This window comes from Ambystoma mexicanum, chromosome 7p (genome assembly GCF_040938575.1).
Source record: "Ambystoma mexicanum isolate Mex_15411 chromosome 7p, UKY_AmexF1_1, whole genome shotgun sequence".
NCBI classification, from domain to species: domain Eukaryota; kingdom Metazoa; phylum Chordata; class Amphibia; order Caudata; family Ambystomatidae; genus Ambystoma; species Ambystoma mexicanum.
The window spans coordinates 905,807,102-905,832,402 of record NC_090939.1 but is presented as its reverse complement, the minus strand read 5'-3'; the positions used below and the strand labels follow the sequence as shown (position 1 = coordinate 905,832,402).

Sequence of the window (25,301 nt, the reverse complement as noted above, 5' to 3'; positions counted from 1 at the left end):
GCAGTACGTACTCTGGGCCTAACTATTCCAGTCCCAGGATCTGCCCTGGAAATAATGATATTTAACACAGTACCTGCTCATGAGCAAATCTGGGCTTAATGACTGCAGAAACAGTAAACGACCCATGCACCCTTTCCTTCTTGTTTGTCCTTTCCCATTCTTAATTCCCCTCTGACACATCGAACCACACTCTCTGAAATGAACGTACAGCTGAAATAAGTGATCAGTGGTGATAATCCATTGTGCCACGATTTTCAAAACGTGTTTGATGCAACTGATGGGATGCTCATTCAGTACACTTGCGCCAAAAGGTGGTGAACCGTGCACAAAGGACATTTAAATGTGTGCATCATAGTGCACATTGAGGTGCTCCTTTACCGCCAAATGCACAACTAAGACTGAGTGTGGAAAAGGGGTTCTGGGCATTTTCAAGTAAATCCCAATTTTCAAACGAGGTGCACTTTTCAAAGCACATGGAAAAATAACAGCATTTCCCTCTGCCTATTTTGAACAGATGCAGGGGGATATAAAATGTATGGGAAGGTCACTTCTGATCCGCTCACGCAATCAGTGTGTGCATAAGCAAATGTTGAGTCAAAGAATATGTGTGTGTGGGTGTGTTTGTGCATGGCCAGGTAGCTGTTTTTGGCTGGTGATGGCAGCACAGTAACTATGCACCTTTTTAATTTTTTTAAATGTTATTGGCATTTTCAACAGTAAGAACAAATGCAACCCTAGAAACACTTGGGTACAATGTGTGTTATAAATGCTGTATCATATCATAATCCCCCTCCCCATCCCTTCTCGCCGTCCACCTTCTCCCCCCACCCCCTCGATCCCAACACATGTAACTAACCATGCACCAGGTCCTGTTCCTTTGTGCCCCCCCACCCACACCCCAGAGTCCATGAACTCTGTAGATGGCTCCCGGTCCCAAGTTTCTGTGAGTAGCCAGCTCTCTCGCCAGCCATTGTACGGGACCTGGCACCTTTTGAGAACCCCGCCCCCATAGTCCTCGCCTCCCCAAAAACTTCAGCCATATCCCTTCCCAGCTTCCTGTGAAGGTGCCCTCTCCAATGGAGCGAGTACTCGCACCAGCCATCTCATTTTCCTCGGGCACTATGTGGCCCACGAGTACCGCTGCAGGTGATGTAGGACAATGTATGAGTCTGAGAAAAACCCTTGGCGATGCCCTTGAATCAAATAGGTCACCCACTCCTTTGCCACAGTTCCAGATTTTATAAACCCATTCTTGTTCTGTGGCGGCGGCTTTTTGTTTCCGTTTGTGTGCCACAAGCGTTGCTGCCACTATCATGATGATTTATGTCTTTCTTTGAGCTTTCGAGGGTAGATTTTCCGGAACCCCGCCCATTCCCAGGATGGCTATCCCTATGTTGTCCGCCATCTGACCCCCAAAAATACTATTAATTGCTGCACGGATCATGTCCCAATAAGGCTGTATGACTGGGCATTCACAACAGGTATGCTTTCACAATCCCAGTTCCCCACATCCCATCCAACAGAGCGGTGACGAGTTGGGTAGAATTTATGTCGTTTTTCTGGGGTGAGCTGCCATTGCACCATTATCTTAACCCACATCTCCTGAATCTGGATGGCCTGCGTGAGCTTGGGGATATTTGCCCATAACTGAGCCCAAAGTTCCCCCTCTAGCAGCTGCCCCACTGCAGTTTCCCACTGCTCCAAATAGTGCCATGCCTGGCTGCTTGCCCCTTCTGCTATAATTCCATATAACGCCCCTACCAAATGCCTGTCCTCATGTCCATAGTTAAGAACCGTTCAAAGGGCGTGAGATCCCTGGTGGCCGCTGACATGACCATTGGGTTTGTAAGCCAGTGCCCCAGTAGAGAGTAGCGATACCTGTCCTCCTCATCTAGCCCGAAGTCCTGCTTGCGCCTTGCAAAAGATTTAATCTCCTGACCGAGAACATGTTGCGTAGTTTGCGGCACCCTGCCACCTCCCACCCATTGATGGCACCTCTTTCCATACCTGTTGTGAACTGGGGATTCCTAACCAGCAATGTCAGCGGGGAGGGGAAGGCGGTCAAGTTCACCCTCCAGACCAGCTCATCCCATGAGTCCCCCCACTAGGGCTCTTATCCTGCTACAGTACATGTCCATCCGTCACCACAACACCTGGTCCAGCGGCGAGCCCACCGCCGCTTTGTGAATTCGACAACAGACCTTCCTACGATCGCCCCCTGAACCAATCCTGGATCACTCTGATTTGAGCCACAAGGAAACGGAGGTGGAAGTTTGGCACTCACAGCCCTCCCTTGCTTCTGTGAGACATTAGCATCTGCATAGTTACCCTGGGTCTCTTGCGGTTCCAAATAAATGACCCCACATGTTTTTGAAAGGTCCTGAAGAAACCTTGGGGAACCCGCACTAGCAGGGCCGTGAATAGTACTGGAATCTTGGCAAAATCACCATTTTAAGGGCATTTATCCTCCCCATCCAGGATATTGATAAGGGCACCAATTCCCCCACAGCCGGTGCAGCTTTTCCGATAAAGGCGAGTAGTTAGCACGGTAAAGAGCACCCAGAGAACCAGTAATCTGAACCCCTAAATATCTAATGCCGGTTTCTGCCACATTTATAGGGTACTCTAACCTGCAATTCCTGAACCTTTTCTTAGAGGGCGGCCACGTTTAACAACTTTGACTTGTGGGCATTCCTTTTTAAACCTGCCACCTCCAAAAGAGAAGACGTTCCTGCGAGATCCCTGGGAATGAGGTTTCTGGTTCTGTGATCAAGAGAAGCACGTCATCAGCAAACGCTGCGACTCTATGCTCCTCACCCCCAAGGGAATACCCCTAATATCCAGGAGGGCCCTAATGCTGGCTAAGAGCGGCTCCAGGTGGATGGCGTATAAGAGCAGGGAGAGCGGGCAAATCTGCTTAATGCCTCGTGGGACCTTGACCCTCTGGGAAAGTCGCCAGTTGATTACCCGGCGCAAGGAGGGAGTTCGGTAGTTAGCTCTTACCATTGAAAGGAATTTAGAACCAAATCACATGACCTCCATTTTATGGAAGAGGAGAGGACATTTGATTGGTTGAATGCCTTCTCAGCATCCAACGCTAGTAGATGTGCAGGGGTTCGAGATGTATTTACTTTTTCAATCAGATGACAGACACAGCAAATGTTATCAGAGGTATGCTTATGCCTAGTGAATTCCGACTTGTCGGGATCAATCAGTTTGGGGAGGAGTTAATCTAGGCATGACGCCAGAACGTTGGTGTAGCTCTTCGTGTCTAGATTAACAAGGGCAATCGGCCGGTACGAACTGCATAGAGTGACATCCTTAACCAGCTTTGGAAGCAGTACAACCATGGCTTCTTCCATTTTCGGGGTGATACACCCTGACCACCATCCTCCAAAAGAGTTGAAGAGCGGGACTACGCGCATTATTAGTGCCTCTCTAAAGGTTTTGTAGAAACACGCTGGAAAGCCGCGCAGGCCCAGGGCCTTTCCTGATGACAGGGTAGCTATAGCCGCTTTTATTTCTTCGGGAGTAATGTCTCCCTTAAGTTTTTCCCGTTCTTGAGGAGTGATCTTAAGGAGAGGGCACCGGGACAGGTATTCCCTTTGGGATTTAATAATATTCTGTGAAGACCGAAATTATGTCGGGTAGAGCAGCGCTCGCCCCCCCTCCACCTTTATTTTAAGGATTGTTTTCGACGCTTCTTTTGTCCTTATCAACCACGCTAACAGTTGATCCGCCTTATTGGCTTTGACATAATACCTCTGTTGGAGATAAAGCAATGAACGCTCTGCAGCTCTAGTCTGCAAAACATCTAATTGCCCCCTAATCAGCAGATATTCCCTTTGCAGCGTACTCCCTGCGTTATTTGCCATTTGAGCCATTATTTGTTTACGTTTAACTTTGAATTCCTCCTGTAAGAGACCTGGTTGTTTGTCCTTCTAGCACTTCATTGCGATAAGCTCCTACCTCAGTGTAGCCGTAAACGCGCCCTACACCACCTTGTCGCGTACACCCTCTGTTGCATTAAATGCAAAGTAATCCATGATTTTATTCTTTATGTCCTCACATAGGACTCCATCCTTAAGGGTGTGGCTAGGGAACTTCCACCGCCATATGCCAGCTTTGTTCTGCCCCATATTTAAGGTAATAGTTATGGGTGCATGGTCTGACTGGGCGATCACTCAAAGCTCTATCCCCGCGACCCTACACAATAGTTACCTCTAAATCCAGGAGTAATCTAGCCTTGAGAAGCATCTATGAATGTGGGAATAAAATGTGTAGCCCCCCCTCAGTTTTCTCCAGCCATCTACCAACAGCAGTTGGGCCATGTGTTCGCTCAAGCAGGCAGATGGCGCCACCTGAGTGTGTAACACCCTTGCTCTCCTGTCTTTCCTTGGGTCCCACGCCAGATTAAAGTTGCCTACCAATATTATCTGCCCTTTGGCAAAAGCGTCCAATTTGGTCCGTGTCGCCCGCAAGAACCCATCTTGCCCCGTATTGGGGGCGTTCATTGCTGCCACTATATATGTCCCCACTCTCCCATTGGAAAGAGGCTGCCAGATACCTATCCTCTGTGTCCCCCTCTGTAGCTATGACCTGGAAGCCTGGGATGTCCCGAATAGCGATTTACCCCCCCCCCCCCACACCTGTCTTCTCTGGGGCGTTGGATTGGAACAGATGGCGGTACCCTAGCTCCCTCCGACCATCATCTCTGGAATTGAGCCCTTGTAACAACCCAGAGTAATCCTGTGCGGGTCCCCCTAGACCCATGTAGGTAAACAAAGACATCCTGTACCACCCACCTCCCGCTGGAACCTTTCCCCTAATTACCTCCCGCAGGCAGGCTACAACTTTCCTTCCTGTAACCCCTTTTCCCTCAGCATGGCACTCCTGTGTCTATGGGCGTGTGGGTACCTTCCACTCCTGCCCCCTCGTCGGGGGAGTTTAACCGGGCCCTGTTTATTTTAGCCCCTTTGTCGAAAACTTTGTCCACTCCTACATTTACCTCTTGAGCGGTTCTCTCTGCAGTCTTTGTTCTTGCCTTGGTGACCCATCGTCCTCAGTCTTCAGTACCCTCGTACCTTCCTTGCAGGTGGTGACACAATGCTGTTTCCCCATCACATTTGAATAGTAGCCCAAAGGGAAAGGTCCATCTATAGCGTATGCCCGCTTGCATTAGGGCATGCACCACCAGGTCCATCATCATACGCTTCACCAGGGTGGTCTGGGCTAGGTGCTGGAATAGCTGATTCCGAGCCATTGTAAGTGATTGATCTGGCCCTCCTGACAGCCACCAGCACCTTCTACTTCTGCCCGTACTTGTGTAAGGCCATCACTACATCTCTGGGTCTGGCCCCTGGCTTTCCCCTCCTTGGCCCCACTCTGTGTATACGGTCTTGCCCTATCCCCAACCAGTCTTCCACCTACAGCAGGTACTCGAACACTTGCTGCGCCATCGTGCGTAGATCCTTGTCCGCCTCAGCGAGGCCCTTTATTCTGAAGTTGGATCTTCTCAAGCGGTGTTCAAGGTCTTCGCTCTGGGTCTCGAGGCTCTGAGTGACCCTTGCTAATTGGTCTACCAGCTCATCGATCTTCCTTGTGTCTTCTGCGACCTCTTGTATGGCGCTCTCCGCTGCATCGGTCCGCTCCTCTAGTTTCGTTATGTCCCCCTTCACCACTTGCAATGATTGGGACAGTTCCACTTGCATCATTCTCAACTGCGATTCAATGGTGTACGCTATCTTGTCCCCAAAATCCTGAGAGCATTGGCAAAAGACCTCCTGGGTGACCACCTAATCTTTTGCAGTGGCTGCCACACCCCCAAATCCTCTCCTGCCCGGGCCCCTGATCTCCCCCTGATCTTGCTGTCTCTGCGCCAGAGTCTCTGCAGATTGCCATCCTGTGGTTTCTTCACCAACTTGGGGGCAGCTTGCATGTCCTTCCCCTTGTTTTTGGACATAGTGCGTAGGCAGGTCTGATGGGGGAGCCCTGCCCCTCTTCTACCTGATATTGTGTTGCACCCTTTGGACCTCTTCTGGCCACTTTTTCAGGGCGTAGGACCCTCCTCCCTCCGCCGCTGCGTGTGTCCGCTCATGACGGTGCAGGGGGTTGGAACTGCCCTCTAACTGTACGCAGGTGAGCCACTGTTTGTCCTCCCCTTTGGGTTTCAAATGACCCTCCTCCTGGCCGTGGTGCCAGGATCACTCTGCCTTGAGCCCGACCAAATGGCCTCTCCCTTATTCGTCCTTGCACACCACGGATGTAGATGGACTCTTTAGCCCTCTGTTAGACCTCAGGATTGGCCCGGGGAGGCCAGGGCCGCACCGGTCACTGTCTCCTATGCATGGCGTGCCTCTTGCTCCCTTGCTGTGCTAATGGAACGCAGTGCGCTGGCTGAGACCCTATATGCAACTCCAAAATGTACCTCAAATGGGCCTCCAGCCGCCCCGGCTATAGCAACACAGGGCCTCCCATGGTCTTCTCTGCAAAGTGCTGTCTTCAAAGCCTGGGCAGGTGCCGCCCTGCCACGCTCCCCCACTCCTCACTGTCACTCTGATCAAAGCTGGTGATCACTGCCTGCTTGCACCCTTTCCTTGGGCCAGGGCGCACGCTGACCTGTGATGGTTCTCCCCCTGGGGGAAGGGAAGGGGTGTAAGCCCCTCAGGGGCACCTCCTTCCTGCCGCTTGACTTTTGCTGTGCGCCCCCTCTCAAGCCTGTTGGCCGCTCCGGGTGCTCTTCTCTGCTGCGCAGCTCTCAGCAGTGGACTATGGGTATGGCCACTCCAGATCCTCTTGATCTCTCCTATGAGACGCTGCTTCTCCGGCATGGGGGCAACTTGCTCCTGCTTCATGTACCCGCTGGCGATCCACGAATCCAGCCCCGGTGGGCCTCCAATATAGCAGGCAGCACCTTCCTGATGGGCTACTCTGCCGTCTGACAGCAGCTGCTTCCCACCACCCCGCCTCACAGCCGCACTGGGTCCTCGGCCACCCCTGGTCTCCCCCTGAGTGGTTCTTCTTGCTCGCATTCTGCGAACGTGTCTCTCAGCTTGGCCAGCACGGACCATGGGTGCAGTGCCTCCGCACCTCAGGCACAGCGGAGACGAGGCCGCACACCCGCCTCTGCCGAAGTTTCCTAGCAATCCGGGCTGCTGCACTCCACCACTGCAGCCTACATCGAAAAATCCCTGCCTGGGGAAGGCTCTTTTAATCTATCTTTATTGTCTTTGGCCCTGTGGGAGTGAGCGCTCCACGATCACGCTGCTCTCCCCTCAGTGACCATCATGGAATCACAATCATGATGCACTTTTTAATGGGTATGCATCATAGATGCCAGTACAAAATTCTTTTTTTTATAGAAAGAATGTGTGTTTTTATGTGGCTGCAATGGCCTTTTGGGGCACCCAGTCTATCCATTCTTTGCTGTGGCATGACATTTTTTTTGCTGGGATTCTATGACAAAGCAAGCATGACGAGTGTTATTATGTGTCTAGACTGGCATTTAGGGCAGCAGCCATTTCTTACTGTAGCATGGCTTTTTTTTTTACTGGACATCAAGGGTAGAACAAACATGATGAGCATTATTACGCATCTAGACTCGCCTGCATTGTGCAGCCAGTTTGGAGATGTTTTCTTGTGACAAGACCTTTTTAAAGGCAAAGCCAAGAGGAGTGTGTGGCAGACCCATGGTGGGCATGTTTTCTTATAGTATTATTACTGACATTCTGTTATGTTATGTTAAGTTGATTTGTACCCTGCACCGCTACCACACAGGGGCAGTCTCCAGGCTTTCATGTGGCTCTGCAAAAGAGGGGCGGGGAGGTTACTGGGGAAAAGGGTGAGAGGATAGGTTCAGAACCAGGAGGAACTGGTGTTGTTTTGCATGTGGTCATTTGTGAGCGGCCTCACACATTGTAACCATATGGGTAAGATTCCATGCCTCGGGTGTGTGGTAGTATTTTATGTTGATGTTAGTGTTGTGTTGTTAAGATGGGTTGGTCGTATGCATTGGTTAGATAGTGTCCATAAGGGATTCAAAGTCGCAGGTGGTCGTAGCTGTAAGGTAGTCCGTCATCTTGGTGTGTTGTTGCACTTTAGATGGTATTGGGCTATGTGGGTAGTACACCCTGTATGTCGGCATAGTAATGGTTCTCTGTATGTTTGAGTATGGCTAGTCCAAGATCTAGTGTAGAGGTGTCAGTTATGTAGGAGGAGCATGAAGGGAAAAGGGTTAGTAAAGTCGGTCAGTTAGTTTTGGTCTCTCTGGGGTGGCCCTTTTGATGCTGCTTGGCAGTATCTAGCCAGGTTCTTGTTTGAGGTTCTTTGGCCCCTCTCGTCTCCTCTTTAGTTCGGTGTTGTTGTTGCTGGTGTCCCTTTTATTTTGTCATTGTCTGCTGAATAGCCAGGCTTTGAGCAGTTTCCTGAATGTGATGTGGTCTTCTGTGCTTCTAATTACTTTGGGCATGTTGTTCCAGGTGTTAGCAGCAATTCGATGTGAGAACTTTGTTCCTCCGAATTTCCTTTTTTTTGGCAGTGTTTTGCCTCTATTTGTAGGTCGTTGCTGGATCTTAGTTCCCTTCCTGGGAGAAACCAGTTAATCTTGTCTTGGAAGAATTCCGCTCCTTGTGTGTGCATGGCTTTGTGGGCGATGCAGAGTGCTTTGAACTTGATGCGCTTTTTTATTGGTAACCAGTGTGGGCTATTCAGTGCTGTATTGATGTGGTCTCTTCTCTTCTGTTTAGTCTTAGTAGGATCCTGGCTGCTGTATTTTGCACCCTTTGGGGTTTCTTGGTGAGTCTTTCTGGCATTACTAGGTAGAGGCTGTTTGCATAGTCAATTCTTGTGGGTATCAGGGATATGATTGCGAGGGTTCTATGGGGGAAGGAGAAGGTAGTGAGTAATCCTCTTGAGTAGTTGTACGAGGATGAAGCATTTTTCTGGAAATTGCGTTGACTTGCGGTTCCAGTGATAGTCCGTTGTCCATGAGTATTTCTAGGTTGTTTACTACATTGGTAGTCTCTGGTTGCGTCCCCATGCTGATTGGCCAGTCCAGTTGTGGGTTCCCTCCATCGAATCCTGCGAGTGAGAGCATTATTTCTGTTTCTGCTGGGTTCACTTTAAGGTTCTTTGTTGTCATCCAGTTGTATATGTCTGTGAAGCAGTTGTAGAGGTTATTTTGTTCCTGTGTTCTGTTTGTTTTCACAATCAGTTGTGTCGTCTGCGTAGTTGTAGGCGGTACATCCGGTGGATCGAATGATTTTCTTCAGTGGGCACATGTAGATGTTGAAAGGTAGAGGGGAGGCTGGAACTCTGTGAGACTCTGCAGGATATATTTATGGTGTTTGAGGTGAACGGTGGTAGGTAGTTCCTTTCGGTTTGTTAGGAATGAGGTAAGCCACTTTAGTGCGGATTAGTGTAGATGACATACTATCAATCTTTTTATTAGTGTTGCGTGCCTGACTGTGTTAAAAGCCACTGATGTGTCCAATAGAAGGAGGGCTGATAGGGTGTCGTCGTCTGCGCTTATTTTCAGGTCGTCCCATATCGATAGAAGTGCTGATTCTGTTCCTCTCATCAGTCTGAAGCCAACTTGTGATTGGTTGAGTTCCGTTTGTTTCAACGCGTTTAAGATGGATTTTGTAGATGTGGTTCTCGAGGATCTTTGCTGGGTAGGGCAGGTTGGATATCGGTCTGTAGTTGCTTGGGTCCACTGCGCTTTCTGACCTTTTTTAAAAAAAATGTATCAGTGATTTGATGTATGCTGATTTGAAGGCGGAAGGTACTATTCATCTTTTGAATCATAGATTCATTAGGTTCCAGAAGCGTGCTGCTGGGGTTCTGTGGTTGAGAATTCCTTTAAAGACATCCAGGGGGCAAGGGTCCCTTGGAGATCCTGCAAGGGTGATGTCCTTGATCCGTGTGGCGAAAGTTTCCTCTGTGATTGGTTCTAGGCAGATGTCTGTGGTCCAGTGGTCGTGGTTGTATTTGCCCCGGCTAGGTTGATGGTCTCCTGTATTGTATCTATGTTTGCTCTCAGATGGTTGGTGATGTTTTCACAAAGTGGTTAAAGTGGTTGTGTAGGGGTTTGGAATTTTTGCAGTAAGAGTTTTCTTTTTGTCTCTATGATTTTGAAGAGTTCTTTCTGTGGATTGTTTGCCGATTCTATTCTTGTGGCGTGGTAGAGTTTTTTTGCTTTGAGGACTGTTGCTTTGTACAGTTTAAGTTGTCTTTGGTATTTTATTTTGTCTTGTCTGGTGTATTGTTCTCTCCATTTTGTTTCCATTTTGTTGGGGTTGCTTTGATGTTTTAGCTGGTGCTAATTGTTCAAGGGCCTTGGTGATCCAATTTTTGTGTGTCTTCTGTCGTATCTATGTTTGTATCGGTGGGATCTCTTTCGATTAGGACGGTTGCGTCTAGTAGGTTTGTAAGGGCCTCTAGGTCCAATTTCTTCCAGTTTCTTTTCTTGCTGGTGTGGAGTACCTCCTTCTCGGCCGGTAGGTGGGTTTGGGGTGTGTTGTAGAATGGTATCAAGTAGTGGTCACTCCACACCACTGGTGTAGGTGGCGCGGATGCGCATAGTCCGTCCCTGCAGAAAATTTCATCCAGTGTGTGTCTGGTGTTGTGAGTGGATCCATTTACTATTTGCTTGAACTGCAAGGTTTCCAGGAGTGGGCAGTGAGTTTGTTGTGTACTCGTTTTCTTTTGTGAACCATATGTTGAAATCTCCTTGTATGACTAGGTTGTCATGGGGGGTTAATAGCATGTCCGATAGTTTTGTTGCAAAGTTGGAGTTGTAAGAAGGTGGTCTGTAGATCAGGAGGAATACTATGTTGGATTGGTCGTTGAGATCTATCTTGATGAGGAGGGATTCATAGTCTTCCGCGTTGGTTGTGATGATTTGAGATGCTCCGACGTGTTCTTTGTGTATAATTGCAATTATGCCTCCTTTTCGGTTTCCTCGGTTGGCGTGTATTTATTTATAATTGCCGGGTATTGCTTCGTTGAGATGGCTTCATAGTTGTCTGATAGCCAGGTTTCTGTAAGGAAAAGCATGTCTGTGCCTCCTTCGCTTCAGTGTTTTGCCATGGATCTAACGCTGAGGAGGCTGCAGTGTAGTTTGCCTTATTTCCTTTTCGGTTGTTGTTAGTATTGATTGTTCTGATGTTTTTTTGTTGGTTGGTTTTCCATGGTTTAGTCTGTTGGGTGGGCTGGTTCTTTGTTGTTCAATCTCTTTGTCGAATAGACTGATATGGTTTATGGCGGGGTTGGCTGGTTCTGGTTTCTTCCGGGTGGTAACTAGGATAGCTACCCGTATGTTCCACTCTTGGTGATGTAGGGGGTATAGAGTGTGATGGATTCCAACCTGTCCTGGTTGGGCCTGTATTTCTGATGCTTGTTGGCTGTCAGTTCGTTGTTGCTGTGCCGTTTTTGTTTACCACATTGTTGTATGTGGACAAGTAGCGGGCTATGTACTCTGTCTTTTCTCTGTTATTTGTATGTCTCCTTGGGCCATGAGTGATGTTTTTTTGGGTTGTGGGATCATGCTGGTCGGTGCCTTCCCGAGTGGTTTGGGTTTTCTTATTATTTCTGTTGTGTGTTCTGGCTTCTTTGTCTTTCTTATGGCTAAGCATGATGTGTGGGTTGTGTTTTTTTCGAGCGGGTGTTTTCTTTCGATTTGTGTTTTTCATGGTCTTTTGGGTTTAGTCTTTGCTGTTTGTGGTTTGTTGTTGCCTGTTTTTGGTAGGTTGTGGGTAGTTGAGACCTCGGTTGATGGGACTTTGTGGTTCTGTTTGTTTTATTGCTTCTTTCTTTTTTGGATCCTATGTGTTTTTTTTGTTGTTTCTTTTATTTATTTTTAATCCTGGAGGTCCTTTTTTTGATTATGGTTGTTGATTGTTGGATTATGGCAAAGCAAATATGAATGAATACATGCAAAGCAAACATGAATACATGTGAATACTGGCGTGTATTGGTGCAGTCAGAATGGAAATGTATTGATTGTGAGGGTGCTGGGATGGCAAAGGATTCTCACCCAGGGGCATGCTATGTTTAGGCCTCTACCTTTCACTTTGGCCCAACATAGTCTCAAGCTCCTTGCCACATTGGGGATTGTGAGGGTGCCGGGATTTCACTGGCATGGCAAAGGTATCTAACCAGGGGGGGGGGCATGCTATGTTTAGGCCTCTGCCTTTCACTTTGGCCCAACATAGTCTCAAGCTCCTTGCCACATTGGGGATTGTGAGGTCGCTGGGTGCCTGGTTTTGACTGGCATGGCAAAAGAATCTAACCAGGGGGGGGGCATGCTATGTTTAGGCCTCTTCCTTCCACTTTGGCCCAACATAGTCTCAAGCTCCTTGTCACATTGGGGATTGTGAGGTGCTGGGTGCCTGCTTTTGACTGGGATGGCAAAGGATTCTCACCCATGGTGTGCATGCCATGTTTAGGCCTCTGGCTTCCGCTTTGGCCCAATATAGTTTCAAGCATTACACTTGCCACATTGGGAGTTATTCAGCACAAGTGCAAATAAGCAAAAGGGGAATGACAATCTGTATTAGTCTGCATATCATCCTGCAAACTTGACTTTCTGAAGTAATCAGTAAGTCATCCCCAAATCATCAAGAACAAACATGTTTCATGGCAATGCTCTTGGAGTAATCAGCAGGCCATCCCAGAATCATCCCCAAATCATCAGAGACAAACATGCAATCTCATGAAGTGATCAACCAGTCATCTTAAAAGCATCAGGAACAAATATTTTTCTAAAATGGGGATGATGTTAGCACATTCGTCATTCTAAGCTCATCCCCAAATCATCACCCACCATTCTGAGACATTTGCTGATGACTTTAACAGCGTGATGACATCTGATGATGTGGCAATGACTGTCACACGTTTCCCCCCTTCTCACCTGTCTATGTTGCCTGGTGTCCTCTTTAGGTGGAGTCTTCTTTCGTATGGTTCAGGACTTAAATAAGCCCGCTCGGCTGTCCTCGGCTTCCAGATTACGTTCAGCTTCGATGTCCAGGATCACGGGAAACTCGGGATTATTCAAGAAGGAGTAGGGGGGCAAGCGGAAGCGACGCAGGGATTCCGGGAAGTTTAGGAAAGAGGGAAGAAGTCGGGAGAAGGGAATCCAGGGGCCAGGGGATAGCAAGTAGCACTAGAGAAGGTTCGAAGCACACGTCCGATCACAGCTAGTAGCAGCGTTGAGACGCGCGGGGCTGCGGGGGTGTGGCTTCTTTATAGAGGACGCTGCGTAGAACGTGAAGACTGGCGAGCAGCGTTCTGATCTTGCCACCATGTTGGTAGTATTATGGAGTGTAAGGCCCAGAAGGGGCGAGTTCGATGGTTCATGACAATGACTTCTAGTGTAGTTCGATGATCATCAGATGACCACAGGATGGTCCGTAAAGTCATTGTTTTAGACCAGGGCTGGTGGACCGCGCATAACATAAAAATATTTAACATGCGTTTTGGTGCTCCCGCGAGTTTGGATGCTGGAGGAGGGCTGTGACCAGGATGCCGGCACGAGACCGGCAGGTCTTACCAGGCTTCTTGCTGGCAATCGCTTGCACGCTTTAGGGCTGCCTAACTGGGTCAGCTAGTTACGTGGTGGCCCATGTGTATGGAGGAGGCGGCCAAGGCAAGAGCTGGCTTGCTTGAAATTGGCCGCACATGGTGGTCTTTGCTGACATATTTTAAGGGGCGCTGCTTCAGTTCATTTGGCTACTGGTCTTTTGCTGTGCTGGTGCTCTGCTCTTGCTGCCGGTTTTGTTTGTCTGTGCTACTGCTTGCAGAAGTGTCTTCTGGCAGTTGCCTCTTGTTTCTGCTCGTACCTGTCTGCCACTAGGGATGTCATTTCACCAAAATGCCAGGGGTAGTGGAAGTGGCATCACACGACCCTTGACCCCTGATGACATCACAGGAAATGATGTCATTTGACCCCACTCCGAAGTGACATCACAGGAAGCGATGGAACACCTTTCACCCCTTAACAAATCAGGAAGTAGCATTACATATCATTGTTCATAAGTACACTATGAAAAATATGGTTACGATATCACTGTAATGTGATATACATTTCATACAAGAATGGATCACCATCTGTATCATTAATGTCGGTGTATATAGGCCCATATTACCAAATTACTGTGAATGCAAGCAGACGTCCAGTGGCCAAATGATAATGATGTTGCTATATAGCACTTACGCTTACGTTCTTTATATAGACCAAATATACATACGATATCACCCAACCTGTGTTGGTTCTCATTTATCAACCTCAGGAGGATGAAAGGCTGAGTTGGCCTTGCCGGGATTTGAACCTGCAACCTGCAGATCACACACTTATTCCAGCAGCAATCGCTCAACCCACTGAGCTATCTTACCACCTATAGCTATCTTACCGGCTATAGTAAAATGAGCAATTACATGTCTGAATTGTCTCAGTCAGAAAGCAAATTGCACTCTGTAGTGGATACCATTAAACTGGTAACTGAGATTTGGAGTCTTCCCAGGATCTACAGTATGTAGGGGCCTATTTTTGGACTGCGCAGGGGCGGTTTCTGCTGCCTCCGGACAGGGCTGTGCCGCGTCTATTGGGCTTCTGTATAGTAAGGACTGAGTTATGGCCAGGGAAGTTCTCCGGGAACAGGGTCGCATGGCAGCGTGTGTCTTTGTAGTCCTATGGACATGTCTGCACCTGTGACCGCTGGTGTCCCACTTACACCGCTGTTGGACTGTTTCCCAGATGTACGAGTCTCAGATTGCCATTCTCCCAGATATGAGGGTTCAGCTCCATTGGTGGATGGATCTGGACAATCTGTCACAGGGTTTTCCGTTGGGTCACCCCTTAGCGAACATTGTTACTTCTGACGCCAGGAGCCTCAGCTAGGGGTACTGTTTGGGGCCCAGAGTGCTCAAGGGCGCTGCACACCAATGCAGGCATCACAAGCATCCAATTGGAGGTAGCTGGCAGCGATATTCCTAGCTCTACAAATATTTTCCTGTGCCATCCGGTGTTCAGCTGTTCTGGTCAGAACAGACAATACAGCCGTCAGGGTGGTAGGAAGTCGCATCCCCTGGAGTCTGGCGTTTCAGTTGGGATGTTGAGCAGAGGGCAACCTGCTCTTTGTACGAGCAGTTAATGTCAGGGGCGGGTGTTTAACGTGAAGGTGGATGGTTTGTGCAAGATATTCCCGTTGTCCGAATGGATCTTGCTCAGTTCGTCGTTTCACACGATCTGTTGGAAGTTCGTATCACCGCTGCTGGACCTGTTTTTGGTGCAGACGGATGCTCAACTGCGCCGGTTTTGTTCCAAGTACCCTTCTCTGTGGGCTTGGATTGAGGACGCTTCGAAACTTGAATGGCTTTAGGGTCGTCTCTTCTTTATACCTTCCCTTCAATTCTGCTGCTTCCCAAGGTGCTCCTGAAGACTCAGAACTCTGGTTCAGAGGTGATTCTGGTGGTGCTGGTGTGGCCAAGGTGCTCTTTGTACCCTGTTCTCAATGTTCTCAACCTGTCTGTGGCTCTAGGATGGCGCCTGCCCTTGATCCCATGCCCACTCTGGATGGGTCAGGCCCTCCTGCTTCTCGGATTCCGACTTGGCGCGGGGGTGGGGGGTTGGTGGGTGGTGGGTGGAGGTTGAGAGGCAGGGATTACTCAGACATGGCTTAACTCCACAATTGGCAATGGCTATTCAGAAGTCCAGGTGTCCCTCGACGCTGAAGGTGTATGAGGCACATTGGAAGAACTTTGCAAGGTGGTGCACTAGAAAGTCACTGCGCGCCCTGGACTGTCATTGATATGTACCTGTAACGTAATAATTGGGTGCATTAATGTGTAATTACCAATTTGCACTCTTGGGCCGAATTGGACGACCCCTTGTTTTGTTTTATATTAATAGTTCTTCTGATCAATGAATGTGAATGAATGATGTGGGTTGTATGTGATGTACTATGGGTTGTTGTTAGTTATGAAGTGTGTTTAAAAAAAATCTTAAATCCAATTAATTGTCATTAGAGATTGAATTCATGTTCTTTTTAATGCATGCCAGTATTTTTTATACACTGTCTTCACATTGAAATCTTTTGTGTGTGATATAAAATAAAGAATATTTTGAAAATTAACAATGTACGGGGTTCCTATGTAAGGAGATCGCTATTACATTTAAAATGATTATATAATGCTATGAGAATTGGTATAAAACTTTTGGGTTTATACATTTTGTACAGTGCATCTTCTAGCCTGATACTCTCAGCCTATTGAATATTTGTTTAGGCTAGACCACCTCTTTTTGTGTATTTATCCAAAACAATTCCCAGTTTTCTGCCTCCCACTGTCAGCTCAGAGGCGATGATGCGTGAGCCTCGGTTTCGTCCGGTTCCGCCTTCTCCTTCCCGATTTAAACCTTGGAACCGGGCGAAACGCTGCTTCTGATTAAAGTTTGCATCCCTGTATTTAGAAGTTCCGTCTTCAATCCTACTCTACTTACCCGTGTACCAGACCTGTTTCCTCATTCACGGACTGCTTGTGCCTGCCGCTTTTGGAACCTTGTGATCACGGCATCAGTAAGACTCTTCTTTTCACCACTTGCTAACAAGCACATCTCCTGTACTCATTGTACCTTGCCGCTGAACTATATCACCTGCAACACTCCAACTCAATTGTGTCCTTTATTGTTGCTGTTACCATCCTCTTTCCACAATCCGACTTCCATTGGACATTCTTCAGTAGTGCACAGGGACGCTTTGCGGATAGTGCGCCTACCCGACTCTAGTGCGGCCCTCGTTCTGCCCGGGTTCAGTTTCCCTAACTAACCTACCCATTTGTTATGTTGCACTTCCGTTTTCATGAACTCTTTGGACATTACAGATTCAACAGCACATCAGTGGTAAGGGTTTTCTTTTGTATGATTATCCATTCTCCTTAGCTAATTGACAACTATAGTCAGGATAGGTTACATTCTCCTCTCTTACTTGTAGGTGATTCCGGTTGCCTTGAAACAAGGGGAGGGCATAGTTCAGGTACTACTAGAAAGAAGTATCGAGGGAAAAGGATCTTTCTTAAATTTCCAATTGCTCACCTCTTGTTTTTCCTTTACAGCTGGGTTCTTGGCGGTGTGTCCTCCCCGCCCTTTTGAGCGATCAGTCCCTCTGCCTGGTCCTACCCAGCAGAGAGTCATATCGTTAAAAAGGTCTTGTGCCCTCACAGAGAGGAGGCTAGGTTGGAGGCCCCGACCTAGCTCTTCAATCAATAGTTCAGTCCTGTGCCTTCCGGCCACCGATTTGGTACACTTCCCGTCCGGTGAGTAACAAAATCAGAAGCCATGGAAGAAGCAGATCCGTTGGCCACTCTGGTTCATTTGGTATCCGAACTACGGGCAGACATGACTGCCGCGCATGATGCCTTACACCAGCGGATTGACAACATGAGGCCCTTTCTTGCACCGCAGACTCTGGGGATTGCCTCAGGCTCTGGAGCCCATTCAGCCTCCGCTTCTGGGTTCACCTCTGGCCCTGTTCTGATGGCCACCCAATTCCCATTGGCCCCTCCGGAATGTTTTACCGGTGACCCAAAGCAGTACCGGACATTTATCAACCAATGCAAATTGCATTTTCTTTGTCGCCCTTCTGCCTTTCCCAATCCCACCACAAAGGCGGCCTTTGTCCTTTCACACCTTGGAGGGACGGCGACAGCCTGGGCTAATCCCTTACTTGAATCCAATAGCTATGTTTTGTATGACTGTGACGCTCTTATTACAGCCATGAATAGGGTGTTTGATACCCGGTACAAGTCACAGGCCACGGACCTAGAATTCTTGAATTTACGTCAGGGTACGTCTTCCTTGTTTACATACCTCGCTAGGTTCAATCAGTTGGCAGCCGAGACGGATTGGCCAGAAGAGAAGAAATCTGCGGTATTCTACAAAGGATTGTCTGAGGAGTTAAAAGACATCCTGGCTACTGTGCCAGTAATCCCTACCACATTCGGGGAGTTGCTTGATTTGGTGTTACAAATAGACGCTAGACGATCTGAAAGGAAGGGAGAACGGAAAAATGTGGCTCCAGTACCCCTTTCCCTTGATTCCGTTAATCCTCCTTCCTCTGCTTCCTCTGAACCTATGCAGATAGGGGCAGTGCGTGGTCCGTTGTCTCCTGCACAACGTGAACACCGACGATCCAACAATTTATGTATGTACTGTGGTTCGTCTGAGCACCAACTCAAGGATTGTCCAAAAAGACCCGTTAAGAAGGCGGGAAATGCCAGAACCCGGCGATAGCAGGAGTCCCTACGCCGGGGGTATTATCTTTGGACTCGAATGTGGCAATTACCATACCTGTTAGTCTGCCAGTGGTATTTACCACTACAACTGACTGTTCTTTCTCTTCTCAGGCTATAATTGATTCCGGTGCTACTGGGAATTATATGGATTATGACTATGCCATGAGCAATAACGTTCCTGTGGTTTCTAAACCACAACCTGAAGCCGTACATGCGGTAGATGGCTCTTCTCTGGTCTCGGGTCTGGTTACTCAAAGCACGTCTCTCGTCCGTATGCAGACGGACGATGGACATACTGAAACACTCACATTTGACCTAATTAAGGCCCCCAAGCTTCGTGTAATTTTGGGCATTCCGTGGTTACAGCACCACAATCCTGACATCGACTGGGCCAGGAAGGTGGTACAATTCCCTTCCTCTGTCTGTAACGAAAGGTGTTTTCAGACCAGTAGCATTTCCGGTACTTCCTGTCAAGCCCTGCTGGCCTCGATGGCCTTGATAGGTGCCATTACCAATGCCATCGAACCTCGTATCCCTGTGGAATACGCTTCTTTCTGGGACGTCTTTGATAAAGGTGGCGCAGACCATTTGCCCCCACACAGGTCATACGATTGTCCTATCGACCTGGTACCGGGGGCTAAAATACCTGCTGGCAGGGTTTATTCGCTCACACTGCCAGAAGACAAAGTGCTAAAAGAGTACATTGACAAGGCATTGGCTACAGGGTTCATCAGACCATCAAGATCACCGGCAGCGTCTCCTCTGTTTTTTGTTCCTAAAAAGGAAGGCGACCTTCGCCCTTGCATTGATTACAGGGCATTAAACGCAATCACAGTTAAGAACCAGTACCCTCTTCCCCTGATCTCTGTACTCTTGGATCAGCTAGGTTCTTCTATAATCTTTACCAAACTTGACCTGCGGGGTGCCTACAACCTAGTTCGCATAAGAGAGGGGGACGAGTGGAAAACCGCCTTCAAGACCCGGTACGGGTTATTTGAATACCTTGTGATGCCCTTCGGGTTGTGTACGCCCCGGCCACCTTTCAGGCCTTCATGAACGATGTCTTTCACGATTGTCTGGACCGGTTTGTTGTGGTCTACCTAGACGATATACTGATTTATTCCTCATCCAAGAGTGAACACACCGAACATGTGAGATTCGTCTTACAAAGGCTGAGAGAGAACCGTCTCTTCGTCAAAGCCGAGAAGTGTATCTTCAATTCATCGGAGGTTGAGTTTTTAGGTTATGACCTTACCAATCGGGGCATCCGGATGAGCCAGTCCAAGGTTAAGGCCGTTTTGGAATGGCCTGTTCCTACTACAACCAAAGCCCTACAGTCATTCCTGGGGTTCTCAAACTTTTACAGGCGCTTTATCTTTTCATTTTCTACCATCTCGGCTACTTTGACAGCTTTAACTAGCTTAAAACAGCCATACCGATGGACACCAGAAGCGCAATCCGCCTTCGAGGCCTTAAAGGCGGCTTTTTCTTCAGCTCCAGTGCTGCAATATCCCGATCCGCTCCTACCCTTTTTTGTGGAAGCTGATGCTTCTGGGACGGCCATCGGGGCTATACTGTCGCAACCCTGTCAGGACTCGGGTGAGATTCATCCGGTTGCGTTCTTTTCGAGAAAACTGACACCATACGAGCGCAACTATCCTATCACGGAAAGAGAGTTGCTGGCAGTCAAGGACGCTTTTTCGGAATGGCGTCACCACCTATTGGGGGCCCGTCATCCGGTTACTGTCTTCTCTGACCATCGGAGTCTATTGGCATTCAATTCAATGAAGTTTCTCACTGCCCGGCAGGCCCGCTGGCACCTTTCCTTTTCTCAGTTCAATTTCACCATCACGTATCGGCAATCCGTCTCAACGTTTGTGTAGATGCCTTGTCTCGCCTGCCCTCTCACCCGGAGCAAAGCAAACCCGATTGCCCTCTTCTGCTGCCTTCTAGGGTAGTATGTGCATGTACTCCACGCCCTTTGCTCCGTTCTATAATCTCGGAATGGGTGAATACACATAAAGAGGAATGTGTAGCCCTAAATCTTGACGTGGTACAAGGACTTCCCTATATTCAGGGCCGCCTGTTTGTGCCCCCGGGGAAAGCTCGTCTCCAGGCCCTTGCTTTGTCCCATGACTCTTTGATAGCGGCTCATCCAGGCCAAAAGAAGACTCTGGACTTGCTCTGTCGTTGGGCCTGGTGGCCGTCTGTCTCAAGACGTGGTTAACTATTTGGCCTCCTGTTCTGTGTGCGCTCAATGTAAGGTCTCCCGGTCTAAACCTGTGGGTTTGTTGCAGTCACTCCCGGTCCCTCACAAGCTATGGTACATGGTCTCTATGGATTTCATTGTGGACCTGCCACCGGTTGACGGTTTTGACACCATCTGGGCGGTAATTGATTATTTCACAAAGATGGCGCTTTTCATTCCTTGTGCGGGTTTGCCCTCTGCTCCGACATTGGCCTCATTGTTCCTTAAAAACGTATTTCGTTTCTTTTGTCTGCCTTCTATTGTGGTTTCGGATCGTGGACTGCAGTTTACGTCACGTTTCTGGAGGGCTCTGACGGCATCTCTTTGCATCGATGACAGGTTCAGCTCTGCCTTCCTTCCGCAAACCGATGGGCAGACTGAACGGCTCAACGCTACTCTCGAGCAATACCTATGCTGCCTCACACTTCGTTTCCAGTACTCTTGGTTGGCGTTGCTACCAACCGCTGAATTTGCTTATAATAATTCTCTGCATGCCGCTTCTGGTGTATCTCCCTTTTTTGCACTTTACGGACACCATCCGCGGTCCTTGCCCCTGGATCCTGACCTTCCCATTGACAATCCAGCGGCTCATGCGTGTGTTCGGGACCTCAAGTCCATTCATGGGGTCGTTCGTCAACACCTGCTGCATGCTCAGGCAAAAGCAAAGAAATTTGCAGACATGCATCGGACACCTGCACCCAACTACCGTGTGGGTATGAAGTTTGGCTGTCATCACGCAACCTGAGAATACCTGGTAAACGAATGCTCTTACCCAAGTTTGTGGGTCCCTTTCCTGTCACAAAGGTCTTAAATCCAGTTGCTGTGCGTCTTTCATTGCCCTCGTCCTGGAAACAGCACCCAGTGTTTCATGTCAGTTTGCTGAAGCCTTGCCCAGCCAACATGCAGTTGCCGGTCCGCCCACCCCCGGTGCAGGTGGATGACAATGATGAGTTCGAGGTGGCTGATATCCTGGATTTTCGACTTCAGAGGGGTCGTCCTTTTTACCTGGTTGACTGGAAGGGATTTGGCCCTGAGGATAGGTCTTGGGAGCCTTTATCTAATATCCATGCCCCGGCCCTGCTTCGCCGCTTCCATGCCCGTAGGGGGGTGGTGCCGCCTTTGGGGGTGGATGCTGTTACGCCTTGGCAGACCCGCAGGAAGGTTATTGCCCTCCGTAAGGGTATGCGTCATATTGCAAACCCATTCTACGCCCACTGGCAACTGCCCTGGAAAATAGTGGCTTCGGCTCACTCCGCAGCACTCTGCGGCAAGTTTGGACTACAATTCCCAGCTTTCCGCCTCCCTCTGTCAGCTCAGAGGCGATGATGCGTGAGCCTCGGTTTCGTCCGGTTCCGCCTTCTCCTTCCCGATTTAAACCTCGGAACCGGGCGAAACGCTGCTTCTGATTAAAGTTGCATCCCGGTATTTAGAAGTTCCGTCTTAAATCCTACTCTACTTACCCGTGTACCAGACCTGTTTCCTCTTTCACGGACTGTTTTTGCCTGCCGCTTTTGGAAAACTACTTCCCCGTGTACCAGACCTGTTTCCTCTTTCACGGACTGCTTTTGTCTGCCGCTTTTGGAAAACTACTTACCCGTGTACCAGACCTGTTTCCTCTTTCACGGACTGCTTTTGTCTGCCGCTTTTGGAAAACTACTTACCCGTGTACCAGACCTGTTTCCTCATTCACGGACTGCTTGTGCCTGCCGCTTTTGGAACCTTGTGATCATGGCATCGGTAAGACTCTTCTTTTCACCACTTGCTAACAAGCACATCTCCTGTACTCATTGTACCTTGCCGCTGAACTATATCACCTGCAACACTCCAACTCAATGGTGTCCTTTATTGTTGCTGTTACCATCCTCTTTCCACAATCAGACTTCCATTGGACATTCTTCAGTAGTGCACAGGGACGCTTTGCGGATAGTGCACCTACCCGACTCTAGTGCGACCCTCGTTCCGCCCGGGTTCAGTTTCCCTAACTAACCTACCCATTTGTTATTTTGCACTTCCGTTTTCATGAACTCTTTGGACATTACAGATTCAGCAGCACATCAGTGGTAAGGGTTTTCCTTTGTATGATTATCCATTCTCCTTAGCTAATTGACAACTATAGTCAGGATAGGTTACATTCTCCTCTCTTACTTGTAGGTGATTCCGGTTGCCTTGAAACAAGGGGAGGGCATAGTTCAGGTACTACTAGAAAGAAGTATCGAGGGAAAAGGATCTTTCTTAAATTTCCAATTGCTCACCTCTTATTTTCCCTTTACAGCTGGGTTCTTGGCGGCGTGTCCTCCCCGCCCTTTTGAGCGATCAGTCCCTCTGCCTGGTCCTACCCAGCAGAGAGTCATATCGTTAAAAAGGTCTTGTGCCCTCACAGAGAGGAGGCTAGGTTGGAGGCCCCGACCTAGCTCTTCAATCAATAGTTCAGCCCTGTGCCTTCCGGCCACCGATTTTGGTACACTTCCCGTCCGGTGAGTAACAGGAACTAAGATCACACACAAATTGCAGTACTAAACATGTCATATATTATCGAACGCCCATCTCATTTACTCTGTGGGCAAAACCATCCATCCGATAAAACAACGGATATCGGAACATAGAACATGAATTCGGAACAATGTCCCAGACAAACCCCAAGTGGAACACTACAGATTGAAGGGACACAATGACAAAGATCATAAAAGGTTTATTTTTCAAGCCTTAAAACACAGGGATGGGGGGGGGAGGATATTGGAAAACAACTGTACAAACTTGGACGTGGATTTACCGTTTAAATATGATAAACCATGGTCTGAACCTGTCTGTGGAATGCAACAGCCTAATTTTAGAGGTATAATCCCAGGTTGTTATACCAATCTAGTGTGATAAGTGTGTGAGCTACAAACAAAAGAAAACAAGGCAACTTTGCCTTATTATAACTGGCGCTTCTCAGTTGGCCCCCAGAGAGGGCTGCAAGTTCCCAAAGTATTTATATCCAATGTTCTAATAAAATCAAAGCATCAGTTAGACCCGTACAGTTTTCGCCAGGAATGTTTTATTCACATCCCTGTTTTTCTAATTAGATTTATTCTGAATGTGATTTGTTGGACGATCATATTTTGCCATCAATATACATTTAGCCAATGCATTTCGGTGAAAACCTTCATCAGGGCTGTATATAGGCTCTTGATTACATCATCAAGCTACGCATAGTCATACATTTGTCAATACAAGTTCATTAAATGGTTTGTATACAATACATAAACAAATTCACACATACCATTTTGTTTGTCCCACGAGTATTCAATTGGTACGCCAGAAAAAATAAATGAAAAACAGAAATTATCATTTAGTATCAGCGTTACAAAACTCTATGTACACAGTTTAAGGACAGAAGAGTGTCCTACCTGATCACTTTAAATGCGCTCTCTCTGTCAAATCTGGTAAGCCCCAAAGGCTTTTATTTTGCAACCCTCACGGCTCCAGCCACGTGTGTTGCAGATGCGTGGTGAAACGCATATGTCAATCGCGTCGCTGTGAAAGAAACAGGCTATTAGACAGCCGTTCTAACATGTCTTTAGTGATTGTATGAATTAAAGCGGCGAATGTTCTCCGACGTTTACCTTCAGTTCCTGCGCTGTTCTGCCTTCTGCAGAGAGACATGCACGCGCATGTCTCTTAGTTCTATTTAAATGTTGCATTGGAGACAGAGTCGAGGCGCCAAGGTCCGACAGGTATGCCGGAGCACGTACGCCTCACGCCCCACCCCCAGGTGATTACCCTGGGGCGGGGATGTCTCCATGACAACTCCTGAAACGCTATGTGTTGCCAAGCTGTCAGCGCCGTTCTCGTGTGATTGACATTAGTTTCGGACTGTTACTGTGAATGCGTGTGCATTGTAGCGTGATTGCATGTTATAAGTGTAATAGGTGTTGTATAATTTGTGCTGTTCTAAATTTCTCATTATTGCGGATAACTAGGTATCGCTACCTCTACTGTCTAATGCTTACAGGTTATGTACAAAGCTAACTATCATTAGCTTACTATGTGTTGTATTTTTGTTCTTCATTTGCGGGTTTCAAACGATACGTCTTAATTAAAACAGGCACAAGTGTAAATGTACAAAAATAGAACTGTAGCGTTTACAATAAAACGTCACGTAGGATTTTTCGTCTGAAAGGACAAGCAAAAAACCTTCACCCAAACAATGTTTTAGACAATCTAGCACATGGTGTTAGTTAAATTAGAAATAAATGTCATTCCAAGTGTCAAATTACGTCCGTTTCATCTGTCGAAGTCTGGGCTCCAGACCTGGTTGGCCATTACGATGGCTGCTGTGGGAGTTCATACGCAATCATGAATGTTTGATTACAAAAAACACATGAAGTTAATCTCCTCGTTCATTCCTTTAGGAATCAGGAAACTCAAACGATCTATTCAGAAAGTTTCTCGTAGATCCATTGTTTTCTGAAAGTTTTCATGTGGATCTCTCTTTTCCACTATTTCTAGGATAGCGAATCGAATCTGTGCCAAGTTATGTTTTTTTTCATGCCAATGTCTTGCCACAGCCGAAGTTTTGTTGTTGTTACGTATACAGGATCTGTGTTCGTTCCATCTTGTCTTAGCCGTTCTTACAGTTTGTCCGACATAATGCAAGCCACAGGGACATTTTATGGTATATATCACGTTTTGGGAGTCACATGTTCCAAAGCTTTTTAGTTTTATATTTTCTCCTGTATACAGATGTTTCAAATAATCACCTTTCATGATGTAGCCGCAATTGCTA

General features: G+C 47.9%; 1 protein-coding gene across 4 annotated transcripts in view; it reads left to right on the top strand.

The window, feature by feature from the left end:
• The window catches only part of ARL13B (ARF like GTPase 13B), a 1,122,894-nt gene that overhangs the window by 956 nt on the left and 1,096,637 nt on the right, over positions 1-25,301 (top strand). The window lies entirely within an intron of this gene.